Consider the following 12,983-nt stretch of genomic DNA (forward strand, 5'->3'; position numbering starts at 1 on the left):
GTATTGCCCAGCTGTCTTTGGGCCTCCAATCTAAACTGTTGTTTATCCATGATGACTATTTTGGACCCTTTATCCGCCGGTTTTATCACAATGTTTTCATTCTCCTTCAGTTCCCTCAGAGCCTGCCGTCCCTCCCTCGAGAGACCGCCCTCCCCACCCACCTGCGGCCGAAATGAATGAAATAACCGGATATCCCTCTTTATTAGATCTCTGAGCGATTCACTCAAGGTTCCCCACTCCGGCTCCCAAACGGATGGCTGAATAAAGGGCTCTCTACAAAAATCATCATTATCAAAGTAGTCCCTCAACTTTAATCGTCTATGATAATAATGCAAATCACGACGGAGTAGCTCTCGGGAGAAACTACGCGGCTTTGGGCTGAAAGTAAGGCCCTTCTCTAATAGACTTAGTTGTGCTGACGATGGAACAAAAAGCCTGGAAAGGTTTAACACGTTGGAGGAAGAGGACCAACTTAAATCTAGCAGAGGAACAGGATTCATCTCCTCAATCCGCTGCTCCACTCGCGGTTCTATCATCCCTCTAAACCCTCACTAAGTCGCAGGCTTTCGCACCAGCTCCCAAAGATTTTTCCAGCAGTCTCCTTCGTCCAGTGAATACCATCTGCTGTAGTGTGAAAATGTTGCTGTGATATACATGGCAAATAATTGTAATGCGTGCTAATGAAATTATTAATCATGGTGAGATTATACTGCTGAGTTTTGGACAATGACTTGGAGAAATGGACGTGAGCTACAAAAATATCCGCATTCGGAAACGCGATTTTCGCACCATTCACCACCCTACGCAATTGCTTGATCGAAGTCTTTTGAGGGTCCTGATCCTTATTATTTAGGCCTATAGATAGCACCACCAGTCCCGTATTGTCACATACCAGTGCTGTCTCCAACAAGTTGAAGAAATGATAGAAATTCGCACCCGGATAGCTCTCCACTTGAATCTGATCGTTATTGAAGGGGGGTATCCTACTTAGATTAGAATCTCCCAAGAAAACTATAGGTTTATTAACCTTAATTCTCCAATCCTGCAGTTTACGACTAACCCGCGCCCGATGGTAGGTTGGCGTATGCCACACCCTCTCCACGCTCTTCGTCTCGGCCCTCGCCCCAATCGACTCTCACCCCTGTGGGCTCGCGTCTGCTGCGATCCTCAGTTTGCTTTTTTGACCCCACGGTTTTAAATTCTTCCACAGAGTCATTGCTCTCATTATCTTCCTCGCTCAGGTGAAAATTGCTTTTAATATTAAAATAGTAGGGATCAGCGCGGTCCAGTGAGTCACTGCTCAAGGCGCCCGCTGGCTCCTGCTGTTGCAGGGCCTCAATCGTCATCTCACCCACTTCCCTAACCCTAACCCTCTGAAGAAGCGACAGCAGTCGCGAAACGTTAGGGATGCCCCTCAGACCAGCGTGAACCAGGGTTGTAACTCCCCCAGAACAAGGTAATTTGGAGTAAAAACTGTTTTTTTAGCCTCACTTTTTTACTGGGAGTAAAACACAATTGGTTCTCCCAATGTGGGCTTAAATTGAATGATTGAACAAGGCAGTGGGTAATTTAAGTCTCCCACTTTTTGGTTTTAAACCTTTTTATTTAAACTAAGCAGGAATAAGCAAAACTAGCCCTCCCAATTCATATTTTACTTTTTTAACTAAGTGGGAGTAAGTTAACATAGCCCTTCTGCTTCAAGAATTATCTTCTGGGGAAAAGGAAAATTAGTTATTGAGCCCTAAACCAGGAAAGTAAGATTTCTTTTAACCCCCTTCTGGATTTTAAGAGGGGAGCTCAAGTGTGTTTTTAAGCCTATATCTTCCTGTGGGAACTACATAAGACTGCAGCCATCCTAAATGAACTCCAACAAAATAGACTATATAAAGGAGTAATATTATGGGGGAAAGGACACGGTTAAAAGAAACCCAAAAAGGTACAGCACACTGTACAGGAACCACGGAGCGGCAGGCGAAGATGAAATGCATTATGGTGAACCGCCCAAGCTGTTACTGGTTATCACGCATACCAGAAGACTGCTTCGGTGTGATCCAGTGGACTCAGGCTACACGTGGAAAGGCAGGTGAGCTCTCCGGTAAGACTCCTTTTGAAATCCAGATGGATGGGGGTTGGAAGAGGGTCGTAAGAGCTGGTCTGAGGGGACAAGCAAGGTGGGGCAGGGGGGAGAGGTTGATGGACATTCCATTTTTGAAAGCTAAGATAGGCACTTAACATGTAACAGAGTATGAGTATGTTCAGGTATCTTTTTATGGGTTGGGGAGGAAGGAGGGAAGGATAGTGAGGGAGGGATTAGGTGTAGCACACATTTTTTTAGGAAGATAGCTAAGATGAGGTTTTATTGGATGTATTATTTATGAAAGATTTTATTGGTCTTTTAACTTTTTTCCCCTTGTTTTTGTATCTGGCCTGGTTAAACATAGACGCCTCCACCACACGGGAAGATATATGACACAATCAAGGTAAATCACAGTCTAAACAGACAAACTATAGGGGAGATGATGAGAAATGTCCAAATATGAGTAATATCCCATGGTACCACACAGATCCCCTTTATTCTAATAGATTAATAAAGTGATACCTTAATTGAGGCAGCATAGTTGAAACTAACATTGCTGCCATTGAAAGAATTAGTCATGGAAACGTGTGGTTGTATTATTAAAGGAGGATGCTGCCACATTGAGGAGAGGGCTAGATTGACTAAAGGGATGTAATTCGGCTAGTTGGCCTTTAGGACCATTCAGGACGAATCTGCAAGAACTTTCAGGCAAAGTGTCCAGTCTGGAGATGCAGCTGGAACAGGAGAGTCAGGAGAAAGAGACGGCCCTGTCAAATCTAGATGTGGAATAAATCAGGACGAATAAATCTAACCGAAAATCGTCCGTTAATGAATATAGCATCCAGATTGACAGCTTCATCAGAGCGGGTCTTTTAGATCTACACAGGACGGCCTGGCAGACATTGGAGGAGTGATTCTTTTATGGGGAAATATGTTTTAAGTCTTTTATGCAATTCGGTGTAAAGAGGGATGATATAGTTCTGTTTTTATTATTTATTAATAATTTTATCCAATTTTATTGGTTTTTATGTTTTTTATAGAATAAATGTAGCCAGCATTGGAGGCTAAATTTTGACACTGACGGGTGGGCTGATCTTCCCTCACTGAGGAAAGTACTAACATTGAGGTGTGAATAAAGAGTTCAACTAAAACTAATATAGTGTGAGTGCTGTGGTTACTAACAGCTGCATGGACTCTGATATTTACTAACACACAAATAAAACAAAAAATGTCATAAAAACCTGAATTCTGTGAGGGTGAGATTCCCCTCATGGAGGTGAGGGAGGATCGGCTCACCTGTTGGAGATAAGTCCATTTTAATTCTTTTATGTTTTGTGCTTATATATTAAGCATTGTAGATTTTTTTTCCCTATTGGTTGCATTCACAGAAAATGGGGACTAAAAGCGCTGTATTCCCCTTATATTGTATACATATTAAGATGGCTAAGGCTGACACAGTAGGACGCAGGAGGCAAACAAAGGAGGAACATAAACCACACTGGGACATTGAATGGAGAGTAAGGGTCCAGTCGGCCGCTAGGACCGTGCACCTAAGCTTAAAAAAAGCCAACTAAGCCACAATTCCCTAATACCTAACCCCCTAACCCTAATACCAACAATCCTTTTCTTTAAGCAAATTGGAGCAGCAGACATAAGAGTTGGCGAGCATTATCTTAATGTCATACATTGACTCATTTACACATTCATTCTGGATGTGTAAAGTGCTTTGGGGTCCTTAGGGACTAGTAAAGCCATTTACCATTTATATATACGTTTTGTCTTTTTTGAATGAATGTAATCGCATTACTGATCACTATTGTGAACTAACTACATGTTTGTGTGTAAGTAAAGTCTCTTTGAAGCTCTCATGTTTGCATATTGTTTGAATGTTGTGTAAAATGTAACTAATTAACCTCATACTTTATCATAAATAGAGAATTGTCATGGTCCTGGGTCGGTGACCCAGCGCTTTGAGTTCATGATTATTATTTTCTAGTTTATTCTGATTTTGTATTAGTTCTTGGGATTTGGTTGTCGTGTTTATTTTCCCTACCTGTGTCTCCCTCTGTGCTCTGTACAGGTCCCCGACTTTTGTGTTGTAAAGCAGTCTGTGTGTTTCCTGTTTTACTTTGTAGGTCTGTGTCTCGCTATGCCCATTAGTTCCAGCTGTGTCCCCTCCTGTGTGCCATTTCCTGATTACCTGGTGTGTGTATTTGTGTCTGCCTGTGCTTCTCGTCGTGTCGTCTGTGTATCTGCCGTGTGTTTAATGTTATTCCGTGTTTCTCTGAGTCTCTCTGCTCCTCGCTCCTCGTCCTCCTTTTGTATTAGCTTTTCCAGTTTAGGTTTATGTTCAGTTCTGCCCACACCGTGGTTATTGTGCACTGTAAATAAAACCCACTTGCACCTCCGCCACTGTCTGCTTTTGGATCCTCCTTCCTCAGCTCCACACAACTGCCGCCCCAGCCGTGACAAGAATGGCATATGCTTCCCCAACAAAGTTTGCTGGGATTAATGATCCCGAAGTTGAAGCGTTACGTCAAGAATTTCAACTATAAACTGTAATTAACAAATATTTAAATTGTATTTAGTGTAGAAAAATCTGTTTTTACGCTACATTACCTGTTACAGAGCTGGGTAAGTCTTAGTGTATTGTTTGGATGGTATAAACAGTGAATGTTGGCTTACAGTCGGCGCACACCAAGAATCGCCTCTGGTAAGTCCAATGCTAACCCAAATGTTTGCATTTGTGCAGAGAAGTTGCAAGCATCCATTGTTGCTGGGACTGCTGTTCAAGGTGCACCATTCACTTCAGATGTGAATGCCTCAATTGCCCGCAGTGTTGTGGCTGCAATCAAGCATATGATAGCTCCAGTGTGTACATGGAAATGGGAGGATGTTGATGATATATGTGTAGAGGGGTGCCAGTTAGTTAGGTATATAGCTATAGCAAGACAGGACAGTGGCAGCAAGCATAGGGTTTACAGGCTGATAGGAGAGCACACTGTGTTTGGTCAAAAATGGAAAGTCGATATTGGCCCGCCAGTTTACAGATTTTGGGCTGTCGGAAGGGGAGGCTGTGTTGTATGGAAAGCAGGAACATCTGTTGAGGGATGGCATGTGTCTGTTGGATCTTCACACTGCAGTTAGTGTCATCATTAATCACATGAATTATTTTGTTGTTGTTGATTGTGGCACACGTAATGCAGCTGGGCTGGCATCTGAGATTGGCACAGCTGTGGCTGTTTTTAAACACATGCCTTGACGACCTGATGCTTTACATTAGAAATCTACAGAAGTCTTTAGATGCACAATGGTATGCTGTTAGCAGCATTTCTGTGCAGGCAGGTCAAGCTGATGTTGACGTGGAGAGTAGTGCAGTATTTGTGGACAGGCATGTTGATACGAATATTACAGCTAAACTTGATAACACTTCTGTCAACCTTGAAACTGTTAATGCTGTCACAGGAGTTGGAGCAGAGGATAGAAGTTGCATTATAAAGAGTGTGAGAGGATCATTTCCCCAGGCTGATGATCAATTTAAATATGGAGGAGTTCAGTGTATGGCTATAAGTCTGGTTAGCCTGGCAAAACATAAAGTTGATAGCGTCCTTTCATGGGAGACAAAACATCTTGACAGAGTTGTAGTTTTAGGTGACCTTTTGTACATCAATTTGACAGACTGCAACATGATAAGCACTTCATCCAGTGTGTTGTGTGTCCCCGATTTGCCTAAAAGTTATTGTATTGATGGGCAAAACTTTGAGTTTAAGTATGGAGATTGTTGATGTGCTTGATGGGGAACTCATTGAGAATGGTGTCTACACTACCCTGCAGAGTGGACTGCAAAAGATTTGTGCCATGTATGATACATGTCTTCTGACATTGTGTGGGAGTACATGTGCAGTCATTTCTGAGAATGGACAATATGCAGTAGTTGATTCTCATGCACACAGTGCTGTGGGTTTGGTGAGTGAGCAGGGAAGAAGTGTTGTTTTGTGCTTCAGGTCTCTTGAAGATGTGTTCGGACACATCTGCCGGCTGGCAACTGGCCTGAGTCAGAAGCAAAAGCCTTTTGAAGTAGCTGGTGTTTGTGTTAGGTACCTTGTGGCGTCAGAAAGTGCCAGACCCAAAGACAGTTGTGAAGAAACTAGCAAAACCTTTACACCTGAATCAAGTTTTGATTCAACCCAAGATGAACCAGACATCAGTGGTGTTGGCATTGTGGAGTCTTTAATAGAGGCAGAGAGTTGCAAAGCTTCTGGTAAGACCATGACTAGTTCTGAGTATGATTTAGGTTTATTGCGTAATGATGCAACAAGAAAGCGCAAGATTTCAGTGGGTCACAGTGAAGCAAAAAAGTTAACAGTATGATGTGTCTCAGGTTAGTGAAGTGACAAACAACAAGCTGGTGTTTAGTCCCATTTCTGAGTTGGTTTGTCAGGCTTTGTGCACACAGTTTAATGTGGAGTTTGAAAAAATTAGTGTAACAGCATCTACATGTGTTGGTTTGTTAGGTGTTCCATGCAAAAATGAAAGCATAGTGGCAGATGGGAACTGTTTCTTCAGAGCTATTTCTCAGGTTGTGACTGGCACACAAAAGCACCATCGCAAGATAAGATTTGCCATTGTGAAAGAGTTGGAGAGGAATGCTGCAATATATAGAAATATTTTAAGAACAGAGTATTCATCAGTTGCAAACTACATTCAGAAATCTAAAATGAGAAATGTTAACAGCTGGGCTACAGAAGTTGAAATCCAAGCAACTGCAAACAGTTTAGGAGTTGATGTATTTATATTTTATGATGACCGTTGGCTAAAATACAGCTGTAATGGCAAGCTTTTGTCAGTAAAGGGAATATATTTAGAAAATCGTCATGGGAATCATTATGAGACGGTGGTTTGTGTTTATAAGCCTGAACTGCAGACCTGTTATGGCTACTGCAAAACCAGTCCATCTGTTATCGGAGGATACAGCACTAGGTCTCAGAGTAAGGATAAAAGTACTTTTGAGAAAACACAGGATCACACATTTTGTGCAGATGCCGTAGTACTAGATACAGATGCTGATCTTGAGGTTTTGAATGATGAAGGTCAGGGAAAGATTAGCTTTAGTCCTCTTTCTAATGGAGTTGCACATACTTTATACTGGAAATTTAATGTTGAATTTGAGAAGCAGGATAAAAACGTTCATTCTGTGTATGGTCCTTTAGGTGTTGTTTGTAAAACATAAGGTTGTAGAGGATGGAAATAGTTTCTTCAGGGCTTTATCTCAAATAATCAATGGTTCTCAGAAGAGTCATAAGAAGATAAGGCTTGCTGTTGTAAAGTACATAGAGAATAATGGTGAAAAGTACATGAAGTTTGTGGGAAAAGGTTATGCTTCAATATCAGAGTATGTTTTAAAGTCAAAGATAAAGTATGTTGGACATTCTGCTACTGACACAGAATTTCAGGCTGCAGCAAATGCTTGTGGATTGGACATATTTATATTTAATGGTGACAAATGGAAAATGTACAGCTGCACGAGTACTGTTGTCATAAATGAAGGGATATATTTAATGTGTCAAAATGGTCATTTTGAGCCAGTAATTTGTGTGCAAGATGTTGATATAACAACATAAGATGCGTGTTATTGCTGGTGTCAAATTAAAAAGGCAGCAAATGAAAGAAAAGGCAGAGCAGTCTGATTTTGTGATGACAAAATTTTTTAAAGTAAAAGATGGACCAGATTTTGTTTGCTGTGTCTGCCATAGGTTGTTATTTAGACATCAGGTGTTACATTGTCAAAAAAGCTATTATAACAAAACTAAAACTGCAGCACTGATTGCAGGAAAAATGTATAACTGAAGACTATTTACACAAATGTAATAAAGATTGTGTAAATCCATGTCACTGGTTGGACACAGCTAAAGCTAAACTGTGGATCTGTTATACATGCCATTATAAAATTAAAAATGAAGTGCCTCCAGAGTCTGTAAAAAATAATTTAGAAGTGCAGCCAATTCCACCTGAATTGGCATGTTTAAATAGCTTAGAACAACATTTAATAGCTTTACATATACCATTTATGAAAATGCTAGTCTTACCTAAGGGTGGACAAAATGGAGTACATGGACCAGTGACATGTGTTCCAGCAAACATTGTAGAAACCAATGTCTTACCCCGTTCTAGCATGGAAGGCTCTTTATTACCAGTAAAACTAAAGCACAAGTTGGCTTACAAAGGCCATTATCAATACCAGTTTGTTGACACTATCCACATAAGACAGGCTTTGCAATATTTAAAAGAGTCAAATGTGCATTATAAAGATGTAGAATTCAATGAAAGTTGGCAAAATCACTTTTGTATGCAACAAGATGAAGCTCTGGAAGAGGAGAGCAATAAAAATGCTGTAAGCAGTGTTGCATCTTCAAATGTTGATGATGAGCTTTTGCATCACAGACAGCAGCACTGTATGTTTCAGGACACATGTCTCATGCCTGTTGATATTGGACAGGAAGCACTAGATCAATATTTTACTAACATATTAAATCTAGCTCCAGCAGAAGGGAATAATCCTGTAAAATTACTTTCTGATCATGCAAATGAAGCCAAATGTTTCCCAGTGTTGTTTCCAAAGGGGGTGAATACGTATCATGAAAACGGAGAGAAGCGTTTGACATCGTCCCGTTGTTTTAATAACCGAATTTTACATGCTGATGGGCAGGTTTGCACAAAATGTCGAATATATCTTTTTTTGCTCAGTATATGTCTGAGATTTAACAGGTTATCTCAAATGTTTCAAAAGCATTGCGACAAGGAAAAGGTGATTGTACATATCAGAACGTTAGCCATGAGTTATTGAAAGATGAAGAGTCTTTGAAGAGGTTGTTGGAGTTTGATGATGGGTACCGTTTTCTTAAGCCTATTAGAGGTACTCCAGCTTTTTGGCAGGCAGCACAGCGTGACCTCTTAGCTTGTGTTTGTCAGCTTGGTATCCCCACTTGGTTTTGTTCATTTTCGTCAGCTGACATGCGATGGACAAATCTTCTTTATAGTATTTTGAATCAGCAAGGTAGAACAGAAACAGTTGAACAGTTAGAGTGGGCAGACAGGTATGATTTGCTGCGTCGAAATCTTGTGACTGCAGCAAGGATGTTTGACTTTTGGTGGCATTGTTTTCTGAAGGAGGTACTCATGTCTCCATTGCATCTGATTGGTAAGATTAAGGATTACTTTTACAGAGTAGAATTTCAACAGCAAGGTTCACCTCATGTGCACGGTCTGTTTTGGATTGAGAATGCTCCGCAGACTGATAAAAATACAGATGAAGAGGTGATTCAGTTTATTGATGAATATGTAACATGTGAATTGCCTTCACAAGATGAAACTTTATTGGACATTGTCTCATTTGTACAACAGCATTCAAAGCGGCATTCTAAAACTTGCAAAAAAAAAAAAAAAAAAAAAAAAGAACACAGTTTGCCGGTTTAATTTTCCCAGGCCACCATCCAGTCGAACATTTATATGTCGTAGGAAAATTGATGGCGGTGGCGCCACGGCCTCACTGTATCGCGAAAACTCAAAAGCTCCACAATTTAACATGGCCCAGGTGTGTAGTTGACACTGACCAAAGATGAAGCTTATACGACCAAATCCCAAGGAGGAGTTCGAAAAAGTTCGTGGCATGGAAATGGCAAACTTAGAGCCAAAATGTCACCTTCACTACTAAATTATGGACTTCCTGTTGGGTTTGCATCAATGGGCCCACTGACTTTTTTGTTCATCTTGCCATGATACACATGTGTGCCAGATTTTATACATGTAGCTCAAAATATGTGTTCGTAGGGCTGCTTTTAACAAGGCATAGGTGGTGCTACAGAGCCAGTTTCACATGCTCATATGTAAAACCATGAAAATACAAAATTTTTCACCAGACCTGGCATGTGTGCAAAATTTCACGAGTTTTTGAGCATGTTTAGGCCCCCAAAAAGGCCCTTGTTTTGCCTGATTAATAATAAGAAACGGAGCAGATACAATAGGGCCTTCGCACTCTCAGTGCTCGGGCCCTAATTAAGCAGTTTCCTATCAAAATTGCTTAATAAACATTTATTTTGTTTATTTTATTAATATTTTCCTTAAATGTGTCAAATATATATTTTCTTATCAAAATGTCCACTGAGCTGTGAGCCAGCGGGCGGCAATGCGCCTTAACATTGGTTGCCAACCAAGAAGAAGAAGAAGAAGCAGCTGTGAGCCAGGAGGGAGGGGGTGAGCGAGTGATTCGTTCGCTCTATGATTCAGCACAGGGAAGGGAGGGGTGAGTAGCTCAAATGTGCTGTTAGCATGTTAGCAGAGCGATGCTACTGTGAACCGAGGAGGTATTGTCTTGATGTGAGCTTCTACTCAGGGTTTTTTCTTCCAGTTCAGAGCTGAGTTTTTTTTTTGTTAAGATACTGGATGTTGTGTTTTTCTCCACAATTTTAATTATAAGCTAGATATATTGCTGCTAACAGCAACAGGGATGAGTCAGTGAGTCAGTTGGGCTTGTGAATCATGATTCAAGTGATTCTCCAGTATTGAACGATTCATTCATGATTCGCGCATCACTAGTTGTTTGAGTTTTATTGAAGTTCTTTTGTTTCAGCTACATTTCATGATTTACGGCAACCTTTTTTTAATATCGCAATTTGTTCTTTGTATGCTCTGTCTGAATTAAGTTATGTGCTTATTTGCCACATATGCACACAGTCTCCTTCATGGATCATAAGATGTGAAGTGTAGTTGGGACCGGAATACAAGGATGCAGAGAGGCCAAAAAGAAGGCAAAAAGCATAAACTTAGCAGGGGACAAGTAAGAACAGACTCTTAGCCATTAAACTGATATAAAGTAAAGCAACACGACCAGACAGTTTACACAGTGTGACAAGACAAAGAAGCATTACAAACGGAGGCTTTAAATACATGCAGGAGATAATCAGGGAGAGTGGAAACATAAGGTAACAAGTCACAGCTGAAACTAATTATGACAAAGGAGGCAGGACCAACAGCAAGGCACAAGAGACAGTGGATTATAATCCTAAACATGGAGACAGCAATTTTACAAAAACATACAAAGTTGTAAAGAGGAGGCCAGAATAAACTAAAACAAAATGAATCAAATATTAATATGCATTAATATAGTCCCAATAAACAAACAGTAAAACTTGTTAAAAGCTACCTTTCAATATCTTCAGTTTCTAAAAGGCACAATGACCAGATAAAGCATGTGGCAGTGTTGATATTTAACACAGACCATCAAAAATGTTTCTGATGAATCAACTGTGGAATTTAACGTATTGGTTCAGAAGGACAATCTAAACCACTTTATTTTCAACTACAAAGCCAACCTAGACTTTAACCTTTTAAAAGGCCACTAAACTGGTTTATGGCTTTGGACTTTCACAACCATTTTTAACAAAACAAATACTATTGTTACTATTTTTTACTTTATTATTATTATCATTTAAAGTGTTAAATGGGGAATAAAGTGTTAAACAGAAATGTTGGTTAAATGTAAATGCAGTTTATTTATGGATAGATTTGACATTAATAGATGCCACCGATGTTCAAAAGCTGCCACAAGGCATTAAAATAAATACAGGGGTTAGGAATATACAGTTCGTATTAGATCGTGGCGATATGGCCTAAAATCTATATCGCGGTATAATTTGAAGCATGTGGTAGGGATATATACAGGGTGGGCCATTTATATGGATACACCCTAATAAAATGGGAATGGTTGGTGATATTAAAGTCCTGTTTGTGGCACATTAGTATATGTGAGGGGGCAAACTCCTCAAGATGGGTGGTGACCATGGTGGCCATTTAGAAGTCGGCCATCTTGGATACAACTTTTGTTTTTTTCAATAGGAAGAGGGCCATGTGACACATCAAACTTATTGGTAATGTCACAAGAAAAACAATGGTGTGCTTGGTTTCAACGTAACTTTATTCTTTCATGAGTTATTTACAAGTTTCTCTTTATTCACAGCCATTGACATGTCGAAGAGATTAACACGTGAGGAGCGGATCACCAACCATTCCCATTTTATTACGGTGTATCCATATAAATGGCCCACCCTGTAGTTGCTTCATGAAAAGGTTCATTTCTCGAGGCTTCGCACGCACATAAGCCCCCTCTACTTTCAGGTCCTGAAAGCAGACAGAAAAACCAGGCACCTGGTACCAACTTGGCAGGACATTGATGTGTTGGAATCTGTGAACAAGACACTTCTCCCCCTGATGGAGTTCACAGATGCTCTGTCGGGAGATGAGTATGTGAATGTGTCGTATGTCAAACCTGTGCACCACCTTTTAAATAATGCAGTTCTTCCTCTAGCTGATGAAGACACAGACCTGACGAAGGACATGAAGAGAGCCATCCTCAAGTATTTAAATGAGAAGTACACAGACTCTGCAGCTGATGACCTCCTGGATATGGCCTCCTTTGTCGACCCGAGGTTCAGATCATCGTATATAGCTGATGACTGAAGAGAGTTCATCTTGACAAAAGCAACAGCAGATATTCAGTCACAACCTCTGATGTGCAAGAAAGTTTAATCACTGCACGCAAGGACCATAAACACTGATGTTGTGTTTGTATTTGCACTACATATCGCAAGTTTGAAATTTGTTGTGCTATATTTAACAGAAAGGAACCTGTTAAACTTGAAGGGTTTAATTCAAATATTATTTTTGTGCAATATAAATAAGTAATCAGGACAGTAGGGAGAATTGTAATGTTTATTTATTTGAACTTTATTTTAAACCATTTAGAATTTTGTGTTTTACTGATATTTTACTTGCATTTTATTCAGAACTGTTTGTGCATTTATCTTCATTTGTATTTGTTATTTAAGAATTGTGTTACATTGTTTGAAAAAAG

General features: G+C 40.1%; 1 pseudogene; it reads right to left on the reverse strand.

Moving 5' to 3' along the window:
• Nucleotides 1–532: 532 nt before the first annotated feature.
• Nucleotides 533–1,988, reverse strand: LOC147304644 (uncharacterized; annotated as a pseudogene).
• Between the last annotated feature and the right edge of the window lie 10,995 nt (nucleotides 1,989–12,983).

This window comes from Aulonocara sp. 'chitande type north' Nkhata Bay, linkage group LG22, assembly GCF_057382095.1.
Source record: "Aulonocara sp. 'chitande type north' Nkhata Bay isolate Kocher_YH1m ecotype deep benthic linkage group LG22, A_spYH_male_GT1.1, whole genome shotgun sequence".
Lineage (NCBI taxonomy): Eukaryota > Metazoa > Chordata > Actinopteri > Cichliformes > Cichlidae > Aulonocara > Aulonocara sp. 'chitande type north' Nkhata Bay.